Below are 18,322 nucleotides of genomic sequence, written 5' to 3'. Positions count from 1 at the left end.
AATTAAAGGTTAAGTTTTAATTACAATATCTCTACCTTTATCACACCTATACATTTTTCAAGAGTGCTCCCAAAAAAGGTTTTTTGTGTTTTCTCTTTTTTTCAATGTAGTTCATCTACAAATTTCTGGGAGCACCACCAATCGATAAGCAGTTCTAAACTTGTCTTACTAACTGCTCACATATTGGTTACCTTATCATTCCAATATTTACACATTTATATGATACTGGTGCGGATTCACACTCATCATATTAGTGTTCAATATGCCAGAGCTAATAATCGTATTAACCGAAGTGCGGGATTTGGGGCCTTTAATTAGATTCGCCAGTAATTTACCTGATTTGTTGCCCCACCTGTGGAGTCTATTCCGCTGGTAATCATAGGAGAGTTGGGCCCATTCCGTGAGGAACGTATCGTAGATGAGCTTGGCCGAGAGATAGGCTTCCCTGTGAGCAGGGGTGTCATGTCGGGTGTAGTTGCGGTACGCAGATGTGTGAGCGGAGCTTAAAGTATGTAGTTGGGAGGAATTTTTTTTTTCGCTTAGCATGAGTGTAGGACATAATGTGTCCTCTAAGGATGGCTTTAACTGCCCCCCAAAAAATCAGTGTCGGAATGTTGGTCTTCGTTATCTAGAGTATAATTAAGCCAGGACTGTTTGAGATGGAGCAAAAAGTCAGTGGAGTGGCGTAGGTAGGTAGGAAACCGCCAACTCTGGGCAGTACGAGGCAATAAGCTCAACTGGATATGAAGGGATATAGGAGTGTGGTCAGAGACGATAATGTTGTCAATGGATGTGTAGACAACTTTGGGAAGGAGGTTGATATTAGTAAAAATATAGTCGATCCTAGAGTGAGAGGAGTGGGGATGGGTATAAAAAGAGTAGTCTTTTTGGGTGGGGTGGAGTATTCGCCAGGGGTCTAGGAGATTCAGTTGGGTACAGAAAGAGGAGAGCAGGCGAGTGAGAGGTGTAGAAGTAGCTGCACTTACCCTGGATCTGTCCATGGATGGGTCGATGACCAAATTGAAATCCCCACCAACTATCAAATTCTGACCTCCCCAGGAGATAAGGGTCAAGAGAAGATCTGCAAAGAAGGAATTAGGTGAGGTATTAGGTGCATAGAGATTGAGAAGGGTGTAAACAATATTTTGGATACATACATCTACTAGCAAAAATCTACCCTCTGGGTCAAGCTGTTTCCTAAGAACTGAATGTTGTAAGTTGGCATGAAGTAAGATTGCCACCCCTCTAGATTTGGAATGGTAAGGTGATGATATACAATTCCCTATCCACGGGGCACGAAGGGTGTGTCTAGGATCATCCAACCAGTGCATCTCTTGCAAGAATGTAATTTGAGGAGACAGGCATTTCAGGTGAGACAGCACCTTCTTCCTTTTGACCGGGTGATTAAGGCCCTCTACATTCCAGGATACAAAGCGGAGCAATGTAGCAGCTAGATCATCATCTACAGGGGGTTTCGTGTGGGAGTCTGAGGACACACTATCCAACTCCCATTGGGAAAAAAATCGTAAGAAAAATGTAAGAGGTAAAGTAGGGTCCCACCCCGTCTCAGTGAGCGGGGGGGGGGGGCAGTTCCCCAGTGGGGGGAAGGGAACCCGGCCTAGGCAGACACAGTTAACAAAACATGTAAACAGTGACAAATATAATTTCAAACAATAAATACCAAAACAATTGGAGGCAAGCATGAGTGTGGGGTAGTCACACTCCATATAGCCTGCATGTGAGACCCGAGTGGTGGTTCGGGTAGTGTCAAGCAACAATTAAGTAAGGTTCATAGAATGATCAAGCGGTAGGAAGGGCGAAATGCAGCCTGGCCTCGTCAGGATCTTCAAAGAATCTCGGCCGACCATCCTCAAAGACTCTAAGACGTGCTGGACACAGCAGAGAGAATTTAACCTTCGTGTCAAAGAGATTCTTGCAGATGGGGGCAAAGTCCTTGCGTTTCGCTGCCACTAAAGCTGAGAAGTCCTGAAAAATGAGAAGGCGCTCTCCATTAATCGACAGACTAGCAGTTTTTTGCGGTAGTGGTCCAGAAGTCGTGTTTTGTCCGCATAGTTTAGGACTCTCATGATAACTGGGCGTGGGCGGCCCGCTGGACTTTTCCACTCAGGTCCCAGCCTGTGGGCTCTTTCGATGACAAGAGGGGCACCTTTAAGATTCATGGACAGCTGCTCTGGGTTGCCCGATGAGAGGAGATCTAGGAGCTCATGACCTTTTATGGATTCTGGGATACCGATGACCCCGCAAGTTGTTAAGCCTACTGCGATTTTCCAGGTCATCGAGTTTCTCCGAGAAGTCCGCGACTTCCAGTTGTTTGGCGCGTAATGAGCGTTGGGCCTCTCCTAGGTCATCTTCCAGGGCAGATATTCTTTGTTCTGCCTCATCAAGGCGGGTGGAGTGTTGAGTAAGCAAAGTCGATGACGACTCAATAGCCTCTTTAATGCCCACCAGTTTCTCATCAAGAAGAGGATCCAGTACCGCCAGCAGGTCTTTGGGCTTCATTTTGGGTTATTTAGCAGGTGGTCTAGATTTACGAGAGCTTTGAGAGAGTGAGCACGTAGTCGAGTGATCAGAGTCTGATGAATCGCCACCGGGGCAGAGGTATCAGGAATTTTTCCATGCAGGGTTGCCTAGGAGGGGGGGGGGGCAAAGGCCAGAGACACTAAGGGTTTAAATAGTAAAGGATGTAGCGGGTCTCACATGCTAGGCGGTTATTCACTGCCGGGTCTCATCGGATTTGTAGCAGTCGCCCATCAGAAGAGGCAGAGAACATAATGAAAAAATAAAAATAAAATAGAATAAAACGGGTGAGGATGGAGATGGAGATGTCCCCTGCCTGGAGTCAGGTGAGTCTTTGGAAGTAGGTGTGAGGCTGGTGAGGGTACAGAGGATAAGATGATAAGATGCAGGGCCGGGCCACAGCGGGGAAGGTGAAGAATGGGCCGCCGTCGCAGCCAGCGGGGCACCCCCAATCAGGATGGCAATGGAGGGTGCGTCTCCGGTGTCGCCGCCCGGGCCGCCTCATGTGCACGGCCGCGGCACAGTGGCAGCGGGAGACGCCGGCCGGGTCCGAGGGTTGGTAGGTTGGTCAGGTGTCTCCCACCACAGTAGCAAACATCGGGCTGAGATGTGAGGAAGTCCACAGGCCACCTGTATTGACAAGCCACTGGTGGGGATGGATGTACAGGCAGGTAGAAGCGGCCTATGCTATTCCTTCGTTAGGACAGTGGTGTCCCTCCGCGGCAGTGCAGGCTCCAGGTTCAGGGTCAGGAGAGCCAGGAGAGCTCCCCTTGGTAGTGGAGGCCGCAGGGCAGGAGTCGCCGCCCGGGTAAGTCACCGCAGCGGGAGGAAGACGCAGCAGCCGCCGTCACAATCTCCCCCGCAGCGTGGCGGTCCGGCGTCAGCACTCCCGCTCCAGCCGCTGCAAGAGGCGTCAGCAGTGGGGCAATGCGGCGGGCACCGCGGCGCCTATCAGGGTCACATCAGGGGGACGAAGACTGGCTGGAGATCCAAGCGGCCGGCGGGCCAGCACCAAAATCGAGGCCCCGGCTTCAGCGTGTGGACCAGGCCGCAGTCTGCAGGAGCGTCCACAGTGCTCCCCGACTCCGCAGCTCAGGTCAGAGGGTAGCAGGGTGGCAGGCAGAAGTTTAACAGGTGGAGGTGGCGTGAAGGAGCGGGTCTGGGTGGACCAGGAGGGTAAGTTAGATGGTCTTCAAGCAGGAGCATATCCAGGCTGCGACTGCTCTACTCCGGCGCCAGGCCACGCCCCAACAAATGACATTTTAAAGTAAATCATACAGTATAGAACCCATTAATTAAATTGATAAACATGCTTTATTACTTTAACTTTTGCATTCTGATTTCATTATGTACTATATTATATTCTGTACAGAGCTGAAACATATATTTAAAATCTGCTAGTATTTTCTGTCATATGCACATTTATATTGCATTTTCATTTTGTCACTGACCATTATTAAAACTTATCTTTAAAATAGAATGCACTCTTACATTCATTACTAGACTTCATTAAAATATTGTTTATCTTTCAAAAACACCAAGGACAAACCATCCAATGTCTGTTAATGTTTTTTTTATTTATAGGTCTCATTTATTTATAAATTTAGCACATTGTTAGAAGAGCAGACGGAGAATATGGTTTTCATTTTTTTTCCATACAGTAATATATTATATAGAGTATTTCTGTATCAGAAATGGAATAAAGTATAATGAATATAAATGAAGCATACCTCCCAACTGTCCCAATTTTCCCAGAACAACCCCATTTTTTGGGGACTGTCCTGCTGTACCACCCGCGGGCAGCATTGTCCCACGGTGTGGGAGGCAGTTTTGGAGGCTCCTGTCACCCGCTGCTCTGTTACATTTAGTGATAAAGTTATAAGTTACAGTGATATTGCTTCTGTCTTAACTTATACTGTATGTACATTTAGTAGTGAATATTTTCCATTTACATATTACACTACAGGGTCAGTAAATACCTAATTCTTTCGTATTCCCAATCCAGTTGTGTATTTTCTGTGTCTTCGAGGAGGACCCTTACTTCTCTGCAGTGGGGGAGACAGGAGGAAGTAAAAATTCTGTCAGAGATAAAGCAGAAGCGAAATCCTGCCCACTGCAACCGTATAACATTAGGCCTGTATTATTCCAAAACACTATGGGCCAGATGTACTAAGCCTTGAAAAGTGACAAATTTCACAGTGATAAAGTACCAACCAACCAGCTCCTAACTGTAATTTTTCAAATCCAGCCTGTGACATGGCAGTTAGGAGCTGATTGGTTGGTACTTTATCACTGTGAAATGTATCACTTTTCAAGGCTTAGAACATCTCCCCCTATAACATCTTATATAATTATTTGGGTACAAGTAATGCATCGAATAATGTATTCGATTTGCCCACATCCTCCTATTTTCCCAGTTAGAGTAGGTGTACCCACATAAAATATGCACAACTTTATTTTCACTGCAGTTTTGAAGTTTGCAAATATCCCATGTTATGTTCATTTGTTTATACTGAGGAAAAAAGCATGAATTAAATACTTTTACCAAAATTACAGCCCGAGTTGTATTTAGAGTTGATAAATGATCTGAAAAAAAGGCACCCTTAAAGTATATTATGTAAAAGTGCTTGAATCTGGAGTTCCACAGAGTAATAATGGCTGTTTAGGAAAAGGCTGATATGTGGCAGCTCATTGGAGATGCCACAACTGTAGTGTGTCTTGTGTATCTCTACCCCTACTAAATGCATTCCTGGCTGGACACTTTGTGACTTTCAGCAGGGAAAGTGTTAATGACATATTCTGTGCTGTAGCTGGCATGGGCTAGGTCAGTTAACAGACTGGTTGCCAGGACCATTGGCAGTTGGGCAGCCATATTAGGGGGATGCAGAGAGTGACTAGCGGGTTGAACGAAGGTGAGCAATTTATCGAGATTTAGTTGCTGTTCTGGGTGACCAAAATAGGAGAAGCACCAGTCCAATAACAGCTACCATGTTCCACAGTATCTCCCTGGCTTAGAAGTTCCTGGCTGGGCAGATCCAGAGGGCAGGTTTTCCCTGACAAGCAGCCAGGGTGGTGCTGAGAGCCAGGACTTCCCCTGTCAGAGCAGGAAGGCTGAGCAGCAGCTTTAGTGGATGATGTTGCTGGACTAGCATTACCATCATGACTGGTGGCAGCAGCTGCTGCACTAGTATTTGGCTGCTCTTCTCTAAACTGATAGTTATCCATATGTCAAGTTGCAGATCACAGTATTAGGGTCAGGCTGTGGGTGGTGTATGTGTGTGTGTGGGGGGGTCCTAGGCTGCAAGAGGGGAAGGTTAGGGTTAGATTTGGGAGGGAGAGGTTAGGGTTATGCTGTGGGAGGGGTAGACTAGAGTTAAGGGGAGGGTAAATGTTACAGTACTTACCAATATGTGTCAGGATTATGACCATCAGAATAACGCTTTCTGTATTTTGGCCATAGTGATTGTTAGGATTCTGTACACAACCCTATGAAAGTAGTGCTTGTATTAAACACCTTTATTGATCTTTATGTGAAGACGGCAGTGGAGTCCGTACCAACCAAGGGGGTACTTCAGAGTTGATCACAGCTGCAAATTTGTTAGCAGTTGGGCAAAACCATGTGCACTGCAGGTGTGGCAGATATAAGATTAGATTTGGGTGGGTTATTTTGTTTCTGTGCAGGGTAAATACTGGCTGCTTTATTTTTACACTGCAATTTAGATTTCAGTTTTAACACACCGCACCCAAGGCTACTCTCACTGCACATGTGATATCTGCCCCCCCACCCACCCCCCGCAGTGCACGGGATTTTGCCCAACTGCTAACAAATCTGCTGCTGTGATAAACTCTGAATTACCCCCTAAGTCACAAATCTATTTCAGTCCATTAGAAGTGCAACTCAGATGGGAATGACCACCAATCTACATCATGTTAGTGCTTGTATTAAACACCTTTATTGATCTTTATGTGCAGAGGGCAGTGGAGTCTGTAGGACTCTGTACCAATTAAGTCACGCATATATTTCAGTGTGGTAGTAGTGCAACTAAGGTAAGAATGACCGTCCATCTACAACACCTCGTTGGGTTAGGCTCCATCAGGATGCCCCTGTTGGTATTTTGACCATCGGTATCCTGATTGTTGGGATCCCATACCCAATCAAGTGAAAGTAGGGCTTGTAATAAACACCTTTATTGATCCTTCTGTGAAGACGGCAATGGAGTCCATACCAACTAGGTCACGCATCTATTTCAGTCTGGTAGAAGTGTAACTCAGGAGAGAACGACAGACCATCTACGGTTAGGGTTAGGCTCGGGAGGGGGAGTACAGGATTAGGCTGTGGGATGGGTGGGTTAGAGTTAAGGGAGGGTAAGGGGGGGTACTTACCAAAATTTGTCCGGATTATAACTGTTTGTTGGGATCCCGTACCCAACCCCAATGAAAGTAGTGCTTGTATTAAACAACTTTGTTGATCCTCCTGTGAAGATGGCAGTGGAGTCCGTACCAACTAATTCTCGTATCTATTTTATTTGGTAGAAGTGCAACACAGGTGAGAATGACCATCTATCTACAAAACCTCGTCTAATATACTTACCTGGTTCACTCAGATTTGGAATACTAACCAAAAACCTTAAGATCTACTAAATACTTACCTGTAAATTGACTTCCGGGATACTTACCTGAGTGACACAAATACAGAGTACTATGACAGTTTGCATCATGTTTCTTTCATGATTTTACTCTGGCATGTGCATGCTCAGAAAGTGTGATTTCAGGCATCCTTGCAATATGCAACATGAGAGATAGGGTTAGTACAGTTATGACATCCACACAAATACAGTTCATGTAGACCCGCTGAAACAGCTATATTCAGCTGGTAGCAGGCATACAGTAGCGTTTGCACTTGTAACATGGCATGTGCAAATACACTCTGATAATGATGACTTGTCATAAACAAGACACATATACTTAAGAGATACAAGATATACAGTAAGGGGGCAATTCCAAGTTGATCGCAGCAGGAAATTTTTTAGCAGTTGGGCAAAACCATGTGCACTGCAGGGGGGTAGATATAACATTTGCAGAGAGAGTTAGATTTGGGTGGGTTATTTTGTTTCTGTGCAGGGTAAATACTGGCTGCTTTATTTTTACACTGCAATTTAGATTGCAGATTGAACTCACCACACCCAAATCTAACTCTCTCTGCAAATGTTATATCTGCCCCCCCTGCAGTACACATGGTTTTACCCAACTGCTAAAAAAAATTCCTGCTTCAATTTGGAATTACCCCCTAAGTGTCAAGACAGCCGAGAAAACAACTTGTAATAGACCAAAATAAAACCTTAGTATGTTTATCTGGTACACTTATTGCAAAACACTAAGGTCTCTGGACCCTATTAAATAAGCAGAAAATTTGGAAAATCAGCAAAAAATTACTTTGGACAATTTCTGAATTTTTGAGCATCAGGCCATTTACCAAAAAGGTATTGTAGCAGATATTGGAGGTATCTGCTCTGGTCATTTGTGCTTTTTTGCTTTCTTACAAACCTGAATCAGACCAAACTGGGCAAAACCAAGTTGCACAGCAGGTGGGGCAGATGCAGAGATTTAGATTTTGGTGGGTTATATTGTTTCTGTGCAGGGTAAATACTGGCAGCTTTTGTATGTAACCCACAAATGTTAGACAGCATTATTTTTACACTGCAATTTAGATTTAAGTTTAAACACATCTCACGCAAATCTTATTTTCTCTGCACGTGTTACATCTGCCCCACCTGCAGTTCAGTATGGTTTTGCCCAGTTGTGTGCTATTTTTCTTTGCTTACAAACCTGAATCAGGCCCATTGTTTTTACAACAGCAAAGCAGACCACATATTTTTCTATAAGGACTACAAAAATGCACCATTTGCAAAGTTTTGAAGCTTGGCCCTTAGTTATCAGCATATTAATATGACATGCAACCTATTTTAGCTTCTGTTTTGTACATATAATGATTTTATAGATTTAAAATCTTCATTATTTTTACATGGTTGAATGATCTGTTCTTTCTCTTATAATTGCATTTAGTGTTTTTGCTGCCCTAGGCAATTTAGAATGATGGTGCTCTATTGCTCTAAATGTCTTATTCCCCACAGAATGAAATGAAATAATGTATACTTTTATAGAATACAGTTGCAAACATTTATGTAAAGCTGCTTATGTTTAACATGTCAAAACCAATTGCAGGTTAATTTACAGATTAAATTTATCTATATCAAGATATATATCATGATGCCGCCATAGTACATACATTTAAAGCTTGAAAAGGAGCATCATTTCTCAAATAGCGTTTCCGCTGCAACTGCTTTATGTAGGAGTAGAAGTGTCTTTAGGGTAGATGTATCAAACCCTCTAAAGAGTGGTAAGTGGACAATTTGCCCATAGCAACCAATCAGCTTTTTATAGGATGTACTTCATAAATGCTAACTACAGAAGAAGCTTATTGGTTACTAAGGGCAACTTCACAAATGGTCCACTTCTCTTTAGGAGGCTTGATCCATTTTACCTTTATCTTTTTCATTGTGTCTTATTGTCTTTTTGCATTGTATGTCCACAAGGACTATTGCAGTGGTTCCCAAACGTGGTTCTCCAGCCCCCCCAACAGTCCATGTTTTAGGGATATCCCTGCTAGTGCACAGATGGTATAATCAAATTGACTGAGGTGTGAGTCACCTGTGCCAAAGCATGGATATCCTTAAAACCTGGACTTTTGGGGTGCCTTGAGGACAAAGATTGGGAACCACTGGACTATTGCATTATTTTGGCTGTACTGATATTATATGTATTCAGGTGTGATATAGAAGATCTACAGTATTTACAGTATATGGTTGACATGTATTAGGTAGACAGGTGCAAAAGGTCGATAGATGAAAGGTCGACAGTGGGTTTGTCAACAGGTGCAAAAGGTTGACATGACAATTTTTTTTCAGTATTTTGTACCAAATTTGATATGTTTAGTAACATGTGACCACCATCGGTAAAAATGTATACCCTTGCGGACTTGCTTTGTTATCACGCTTTGGACAAAGGGGCTCATTCCGCTTTTTCTGTGCTCACCACAGGTTACTATTTCCAATCATAGTCCATGTGGATAATAAATCAAGTAAATTTTGAAAAAATATGTAAAAAAACCCCATTTGTGTTGACCATCGTCATGTCAACCTTTTGAATCTTTTGACCTTTTGTACATGTCAACATTAAGCACTATTAACCTTTTGTCCTTGTCAACCTACAGTACTGCATTTTGACCATATGGTGTCGACCTATTGATTGAGACACTGTCTATCATCTGGATAACATGGATTCACTTTATTGCGTATTATTATTATAATTTATTTATATGGTACAACAAGGGTTCTGCAGCCCCTAACAAAGTACATAAAAAAATGAGCAAAACAAGAAAACAAGAACTTACAGTAAAAGACAATGTAGGACGAGTACATGGTATATAAACATTTCTGCATCAGGGGACAGGATACTGAAATAATAATTAGGGTGTTTGAAAACGAGGGTTAGGTACCATTGTAGGGAGTATGGAGTAGAAAATAGTCTAAGGGGTACATTTACTAAGATGGGAGTTCTATTTAAGATGGGATGTTGCCCATAGTAAACAATCAGATTTCAGGTATTATCCTCTAGTAGGTGCTAAATAAATGAGAAGTAGAATCTGGTTGGTTGCTATGGGCAACATCCCATCTTAAATAGAACTCCCATCTTAGTAAATTTACCCCTAAGAGAGGAAAAAGCACATAAGGTGAGAGGGTCCTGCCTGTTAGAGCTTATATTCTGAAGTGTACTGCATCATTTTTAATTAGCTAATCGACTTTTAATCATTTACTTGGCTGAATTTGGGCAGAATTGCTAATAATTTAAGCACACTTTAAAGAAGGAACTTGCCACCTTTATTCTAATTCCAGAAAGTTACAGTACAAAAAAAGAGGAAAAAAGATATTTCATTATGATTTTGAAATTATTGTGATAATGGGATGCGGTCGGGATCCCAGCAGTCAGAATACTGATGCTGGAATCCTGACACAGCTCGAAATGCCAATGCCGATATCCCAACATTGATTGAAATGCTGGCAACCACCAGAATCCTGATCGAGAATCGCTGGGACACCGCACTTGAAAGCTGTGGTGGGGGCTGCATGGGTAGGATTAGGGTTAGGCTTAGTGATGAGCGGGTTCGGTTCCTCGGAATCTGAACCCCCCCGAACTTCACCCATTTTACACGGGTCCGAGGCATACTCGGATACTCCAGTATTGCTCGGTTAACCCGAGCGCGCCCGAACGTCATCATCACGCTGTCGGATTCTCGCGAGATTCGGATTCTATATAGCGTCGCCGCCATTTTTCACTCGTGCATTGGATATGATAGTGAGAGGACGTGGCTGGAGTCCTCTCACTTTGTTTCAGAACTTTCAGGGGGCTGCAAATATCTTTATTCTGGGGACCAGAAGTATTATAGGAGGAGTACAGTGCAGAGTTTTGCTGACCAGTGACCACCAGTATTATATGTTCTCTGCCTGAAAAACGCTCCACATCTGTGCTCAGTGTGCTGCATATATCTGTGCTCACACTGCTTTATTGTGGGGACTGGGGACCAGCAGTATTATATAGGAGGAGTACAGTGCAGAGTTTTGCTGACCAGTGACCACAAGTACAGTATTATACGTTCTCTGCCTGAAAAACGCTCCATATCTGTGCTGCATTGTAGTATATAGTAGAAGTACAGTGCATAATTTTGCTGACCACCAGTATATAATATATAGGAGTACGGTACAGAAGGCCACTGCTCTACCTACCTCTGTGTCGTCAAGTATACTATCCATCCATACCTGTGGTGCATTTCAGTTTTGCACAGTTTGCTGACCACCAGTATATAATATATAGGAGTACGGTACAGTAGGCCACTGCTCTACCTACCTCTGTGTCGTCAAGTATACTATCCATCCATACCTGTGGTGTATTTCAGTTTTGCACAGTTTGCTGACCACCAGTATATAATATATAGCAGTACGGTACAGTAGACCACTGCTCTGCCTACCTCTGTGTCGTCAAGTATACTATCCATCCATACCTGTGGTGCATTTTAGTTTTGCACAGTTTGCTGACTACCAGTATATAATATATAGCAGTACGGTATAGTAGGCCACTGCTCTACCTACCTCTGTGTCGTCAAGTATGCTATCCATCCATACCTGTGGTGCATTTCAGTTTTGCACTGTTTGCTGACCACTAGTATATAATATATAGCAGTACGGTACAGTAGGCCACTGCTCTACCTACCTCTGTGTCGTCAAGTATACTATCCATCCATACCTGTGGCGCATTTCAGTTTTGCACAGTTTGCTGACCACCAGAATATAATATATAGCAGTACGGTACAGTAGGCCACTGCTCTACCTACCTCTGTGTCGTCAAGAATACTATCCATCCATACCTGTGGTGCATTTCAGTTTTGCACAGTTTGCTGACCACCAGTATATAATATATAGCAGTACGGAACAGTAGGCCACTGCTCTACCTACCTCTGTGTCGTCAAGTATACTATCCATCCATACCTGTGGTGCATTTCAGTTGTGCGCTTTATATATATTAGTAGGCCATTGCTATTGATACTGGCATATAATTCCACACATTAAAAAATGGAGAACAAAAATGTGGAGCTTAAAATAGGGAAAGATCAAGATCCACTTCCACCTCGTGCTGAAGCTGCTGCCACTAGTCATGGCCGAGACGATGAAATGCCATCAACGCCGTCTGCCAAGGCCGATGCCCAATGTCATAGTAGAGAGCATGTAAAATCCAAAACACAAAAGTTCAGTAAAATGACCCAAAAATCAAAATTAAAAGCGTCTGAGGAGAAGTGTAAACTTGCCAATATGCCATTTATGACACAGAGTGGCAAGGAACGGCTGAGGCCCTGGCCTATGTTCATGGCTAATGGTTCAGCTTCACATGAGGATGGAAGCACTCATCCTCTCGCTAGAAAAATGAAAAGACTTAAGCTGGCAAAAGCACAGCAAAGAACTGTGCGTTCTTCTAAATCACAAATCCCCAAGGAGAGTCCAATTGTGTCGGCTGCGATGCCTGACCTTCCCAACACTGGACGGGAAGAGGTGGCGCCTTCCATCATTTGCACGCCCTCTGCAAGTGCTGGAAGGAGCACCCGCAGTCCAGTTCCTGATAGTCAAATTGAAGATGTCACTTTTGAAGTACACCAGGATGAGGATATGGGTGTTGCTGGCGCTGAGGAGGAAATTGACAAGGAGGATTCTGATGGTGAGGTGGTTTGTTTAAGTCAGGCACCCGGGGAGACACCTGTTGTCCGTGGGACGAATATGGCCATTGACATGGCTGGTCAAATTACAAAAAAAATCACCTCTTTGGTGTGGAATTATTTTAACACAAATGCGGACAACAGGTGTCAAGCCATGTGTTGCCTTTGTCAAGCTGTAATAAGTAGGGGTAAGGACGTTAACCACCTCGGAACATCCTCCCTTATACGTCACCTGCAGTGCATTTATCATAAGTCAGTGACAAGTTCAAAAACTTTGGATGACAGCGGAAGCAGTCCACTGACTACTAAATCCCTTCCTATTGTAACCAAGCTCCTGCAAACCACACCACCAACTCCCTCAGTGTCAATTTCCTCCTTAGACAGGAACGCCAATAGTCCTGCAGGCCAAGTCACTGGAAAGTCTGATGAGTCCTCTCCTGACTGGGATTCCTCTGATGGATCCTTGAGTTTAACGCCTACTGCTCCAGGTTCTGCTGTTGTTGCTGCTGGGAGTCGATCGGCATCCCAGAGGGGAAGTCGGAAGACCACTTGTACTACTTCCAGTAAGCAATTGACTGTCCAACAGTCCTTTGCGAGGAAGATGAAATATCACAGAAGTCATCCTGCTGCAAAGCGGATAACTCAGGCCTTGGCAGCCTGGGCGGTGAGAAACGTGTTTCCGTTATCCACCGTTAATTCACAGGCAACTACAGACTTGATTGAGGTACTGTGTCCCCGGTACCAAATACCATCTAGGTTCCATTTCTCTAGGCAGGCGATACCGAAAATGTACACAGACCTCAGAAAAAGAGTCACCAGTGTCCTAAAAAATGCAGTTGTACCCAATGTCCACTTAACCACGGACATGTGGACAAGTGGAGCAGGGCAGACTCAGGACTATATGACTGTGACAGCCCACTGGGTAGATGTAATGCCTCCCGCAGCAAGAACAGCAGCGGCGGCACCAGTAGCAGCATCTCGCAAACGCCAACTCGTTCCTAGGCAGGCTACACTTTGTATCACCGCTTTCCATAAGAGGCACACAGCTGACAACCTCTTACGGAAACTGAGGAACATCATCGCAGAATGGCTTACCCCAAATGGACTCTCCTGGGGATTTGTGACATCGGACAATGCCAGCAATTTTGTGCGTGCATTACATCTGGGCAAATTCCAGCACGTCCCATGTTTTGCACATACATTGAATTTGGTGGTGCAGAATTATTTAAAAAACGACAGGGGCGTGCAAGAGATGCTGTCGGTGGCCCGAAGAATTGCGGGCCACTTTCGGCATTCAGCCACCGCGTGCCGAAGACTGGAACACCAGCAAACAGTCCTGAACCTGCCCTGCCATCATCTGAAGCAAGAGGTGGTAACGAGGTGGAATTCAACCCTCTATATGCTTCAGAGGATGGAGGAGCAGCAAAAGGCCATTCAAGCCTATACATCTGCCTACGATATAGGCAAAGGAGGGGGAATGCACCTGACTCAAGCGCAGTGGAGAATGATTTCAATGTTGTGCAAGGTTCTGCAACCCTTTGAACTTGCCACACGTGAAGTCAGTTCAGACACTGCCAGCCTGAGTCAGGTCATTCCCCTCATCAGGCTTTTGCAGAAGAAGCTGGAGACATTGAAGGAGGAGCTAAAACAGAGCAATTCCGCTAGGCATGTGGGACTTGTGGATGGAGCCCTTAATTTGCTTAACCATGATTCACGGGTGGTCAATCTGTTGAAATCAGAGCACTACATTTTGGCCACCGTGCTCGATTCTAGATTTAAAACCTACGTTGGATCTCTCTTTCCGGCAGACACAAGTCTGCAGAGGTTCAAAGACCTGCTGGTGAGAAAATTGTCAAGTCAAGCGGAATGTGACCCGTCAACAGCTCCTCCTTCACATTCTCACGCAACTGGGGGTGCGAGGAAAAGGCTAAGAATTCCGAGCCCACCCGCTGGCGGTGATGCAGGGCAGTCTGGAGCGAGTGCTGACATCTGGTTCGGACTGAAGGACCTGCCAACGATTACTGACATGTCGTCTACTGTCACTGCATATGATTCTCTCACCATTGAAAGAATGGTGGAGGATTATATGAGTGACCGCATCCAAGTAGGCACGTCAGACAGTCCGTACGTATACTGGCAGGAAAAGAGGCAATTTGGAGGCCCTTGCAGAAACTGGCTTTATTTTACCTAAGTTGCCACCCTCCAGTGTGTACTCCGAAAGAGTGTTTAGTGCAGCCGCTCACCTTGTCAGCAATCGGCATACGAGGTTACTTACAGAAAATGTGGAGAAGATGATGTTCATCAAAATGAATTATAATCAATTCCTCCGTGGAGACATTCACCAGCAATTGCCTCCAGAAAGTACACAGGGACCTGAGATGGGGGATTCCAGTGGGGACGAATTAATAATCTGTGAGGAGGGGGATGTACACAGTGAAAGGGGTGAGGAATCCGACGATGAGGAGGAGGTGGACATCTTGCCTCTGTAGAGCCAGTTTGTGCATGGAGAGATTGATTGCTTCTTTTTTGGTGGGGGCCCAAACCAACCAGTCATTTCAGTCACAGTTGTGTGGCAGACCCTGTCGCTGAAATGATGGGTTTGTTAAAGTGTGCATGTCCTATTTATAAGGGTGGGTGGGAGGGCCCAAGGACAATTCCATCTTGCACCTCTTTTTTCTTTCATTTTTCTTTGCATCATGTGCTGTTTGGGGACTATTTTTTTGAAGTGCCATCCTGCCTGATACTGCAGTGCCACTCCTAGATGGGCCAGGTGTTTGTGTCGGCCACTTGTGTCGCTTAGCTTAGCCATCCAGCGACCTTGGTGCACCTCTTTTTTTATTTGCATCATGTGCTGTTTGGGGACTAATTTTTTGAAGTGCATCCTGTCTGACACTGCAGTGCCACTCCTAGATGGGCCAGGTGTTTGTGTTGGCCTCTTGGTTCGCTTAGCTTAGTCACACAGCTACCTCATTGCGCCTCTTTTTTTCTTTGCATCATGTGCTGTTTGGGGACTATTTTTTTGAAGTGCCATCCTGTCTGACACTGCAGTGCCACTCCTAGATGGGCCAGGTGTTTGTGTCGGCCACTTGGGTCACTTAGCTTAGTCATCCAGCGACCTCGGTGCAAATTTTAGAACTAAAAATAATATTGTGAGGTGTGAGGTGTTCAGAATAGACTGAAAATGAGTGTAAATTATGGTTATTGAGGTTATTAATACTATGGGATCAAAATGACCCCCAAATTCTATGATTTAAGCTGTTTTTGAGGTTTTTTTGTAAAAAAAACACCTGAATCCAAAACACACCCGAATCCGACAAAAAATTTTCAGGGAGGTTTTGCCAAAACGCGTCCGAATCCAAAACACGGCCGCGGAACCGAATCCAAAACCAAAACACAAAACCCGAAAAATGTCCGGTGCACATCACTAGTTAGGCATCAGGTGGGAAAGGTTAGGGTTAGGCTGTGGGGCAGGGGTTTAGGGTTAGGCACCACGGGAGAAAGTTAGGATTAGGTTATGGGGGAGGGAGGGTCAGGTTTAGGCACCACGGGGGAAGGTTAGGGTTAGGCTGCGGGGAGGGTTAGGTTTAGGTTGTAGGAAGGGGAGGTTAGGGTTAGGCACCACCGGGAAGGGGACGGCTAGGGTTACGCTGCGGGGAAGAGGTTATGGTCAGGCTGTGGGAAAGGATGGTTAGGTTTAGGGTGTTAAGGGATCAGGGTTACCTTACTTAATAGTAGCTGTCGGGATCTTGATGGGATACCGCCGTTGGTAATTTGACAGCCAGAAACCCGTATCCAATCCATGGTAATTTAGGTACAATCTAGATCCAAATCACTATAAAACAATCTAAATAATTCTTGATTTCACTAAACAATAGCAATCACAAATTAAAAAGAACAATAAACTTAGATAGCTATATTCATCATTTATTATAAGTCAAATGGTATTGGGAAATTTGAAAATATTTACGATAGCAGCAGAGGCGTATCTAGCACGGGGCGAGCAGGGCACGTGCCCTTGGCGCCATGGCAGCCCCAACAGAGGGGGGCGCCACCGGCACCTGCACGGCCCACTCGCCCCATGCTTCAGGGATTCCGCCGGCGCTACCCGCGGCGCTTTCCCTGTCTCCCCGGCTGCTGTGCCTGTCACAATAGACAGGCAGCGGCAGCCAGGAGCCTCCCGGCCCCTACTCCCCCCTGCAAAGTGACTGTGTACGCGATCGCGTGCGCGTTCGCGACCGCAGAGGTGCGCGCATGCGCGTGCGCGACCTCGGGGGGGGGCGTGCGGCCCCTGAACAGCAGTGAGTGCAGGTGAGCGGGAAGGGGGTGCGGGACATTTTGTATGTGTGTGTGTGTTAAGTGTGTGTGTGTGTTAATTCTGTGTGTGTCGGACAGTGTGCGTGTGTGTTGTGTGTGGGACAGTGCGTGTGTGTTAATTGTGTGTGTGTGGGACAGTGTGAGTGTGTTAATTGTGTGTGTGGGACAGTTTGAGTGTGTGTAAATTGTGTGTGTGTGTGTGTGTGTGTGTGTGTGTGTGTGTGTGTGTGTGTGTGACAGTGTGCGTGTGTTAATTGTGTGTGTGTGGGACAGTGTGTGTGTTAATTGTGTGTGTGTGTGTGTGTGACAGTGTGAGTGTGTTAATTGTGTGTGTGGGACAGTGCGTGTTTGTTAATTGTGTGTGTGTGTGTGACAGTGTGAGTGTGTTAATTGTGTGTGTGGGACAGTTTTGAGTGCGTGTTAATTGTGTGTGTGTGGGACAGTGTGCGTGTGTGTTAATTGTGTATGTGTGGGACAGTGTGAGTGTGTTAATTGTGTGTGTGTGTGTGTGTGTGTGTGTGTGGGACAGTGTGAGTGTGTTAATTGTGTGTGTGTGCGTGGGACAGTTTGAGTGTGTGTTAATTGTGTGTGTGTGTGGGACAGTGTGCGTGTGTTAATTGTGTGTGTGTGGGACAGTGTGCGTGTGTATTAATTGTGTGTGTGTCGGACAGTGTGCGTGTGTGTTAATTGTGTGTGTGTGGGACAGTGTGCGTGTGTTAAGTGTGTGTGTGTGGGACAGTGTGAGTGTGTTAATTGTGTGTGTGTGGGACAGTGCGTGTTTGTTAATTGTGTGTGTGGGACAGTGTGCGTGTGTGTTATTTGTGTGTGTGGGACAGTGTGCGTGTGTGTTATTTGTGTGTGTGGGACAGTGTGCGTGCGTGTGTGTTAATTGTGTGTGGGACAGTGTGCGTGTGTTAATTGTGTGTGTGTGTTAATTGTCCCGGCGGTTATTGGCGTCTGTAGTGTGCGCCCCGTCCTCCTCCGCTGCCGCTGACAGGAGCGGCGGTGTGCGGCTCTCCCCCTCCTCCGCCGGCTCCGTCCTCCCGTCGTGGCCCTGCAGTGTGTGCCGGTCTCCCCAGCAGCAGCAGCAGGTTAGTCTCTCCCCCCCCCCCCCCTCTCTCTCTCTCTCTCTCTCTCTCTCCTCCTGTGGAT

The 18,322-nt window shown here is 45.4% G+C and overlaps 1 long non-coding RNA gene across 2 annotated transcripts in view; it reads left to right on the top strand.

Annotated features, from left to right (window-relative positions):
• Positions 1 to 5,401: 5,401 nt before the first annotated feature.
• LOC134911647 (uncharacterized) overlaps positions 5,402 to 18,322 on the top strand; it is a 207,729-nt gene continuing 194,808 nt past the window's right edge. For both annotated transcript variants that reach the window (XR_010176737.1, XR_010176738.1), the window contains exon 1: positions 5,402 to 5,450. This is a non-coding gene — a long non-coding RNA (uncharacterized LOC134911647). The remainder of the gene's footprint in view (positions 5,451 to 18,322) is intronic.

Source organism: Pseudophryne corroboree, chromosome 4, assembly GCF_028390025.1.
Source record: "Pseudophryne corroboree isolate aPseCor3 chromosome 4, aPseCor3.hap2, whole genome shotgun sequence".
Taxonomy (NCBI): Eukaryota; Metazoa; Chordata; class Amphibia; order Anura; family Myobatrachidae; genus Pseudophryne; species Pseudophryne corroboree.
Note: the sequence above shows the minus strand (reverse complement) of the source record. Positions and strands in the feature narration are given on the sequence as shown.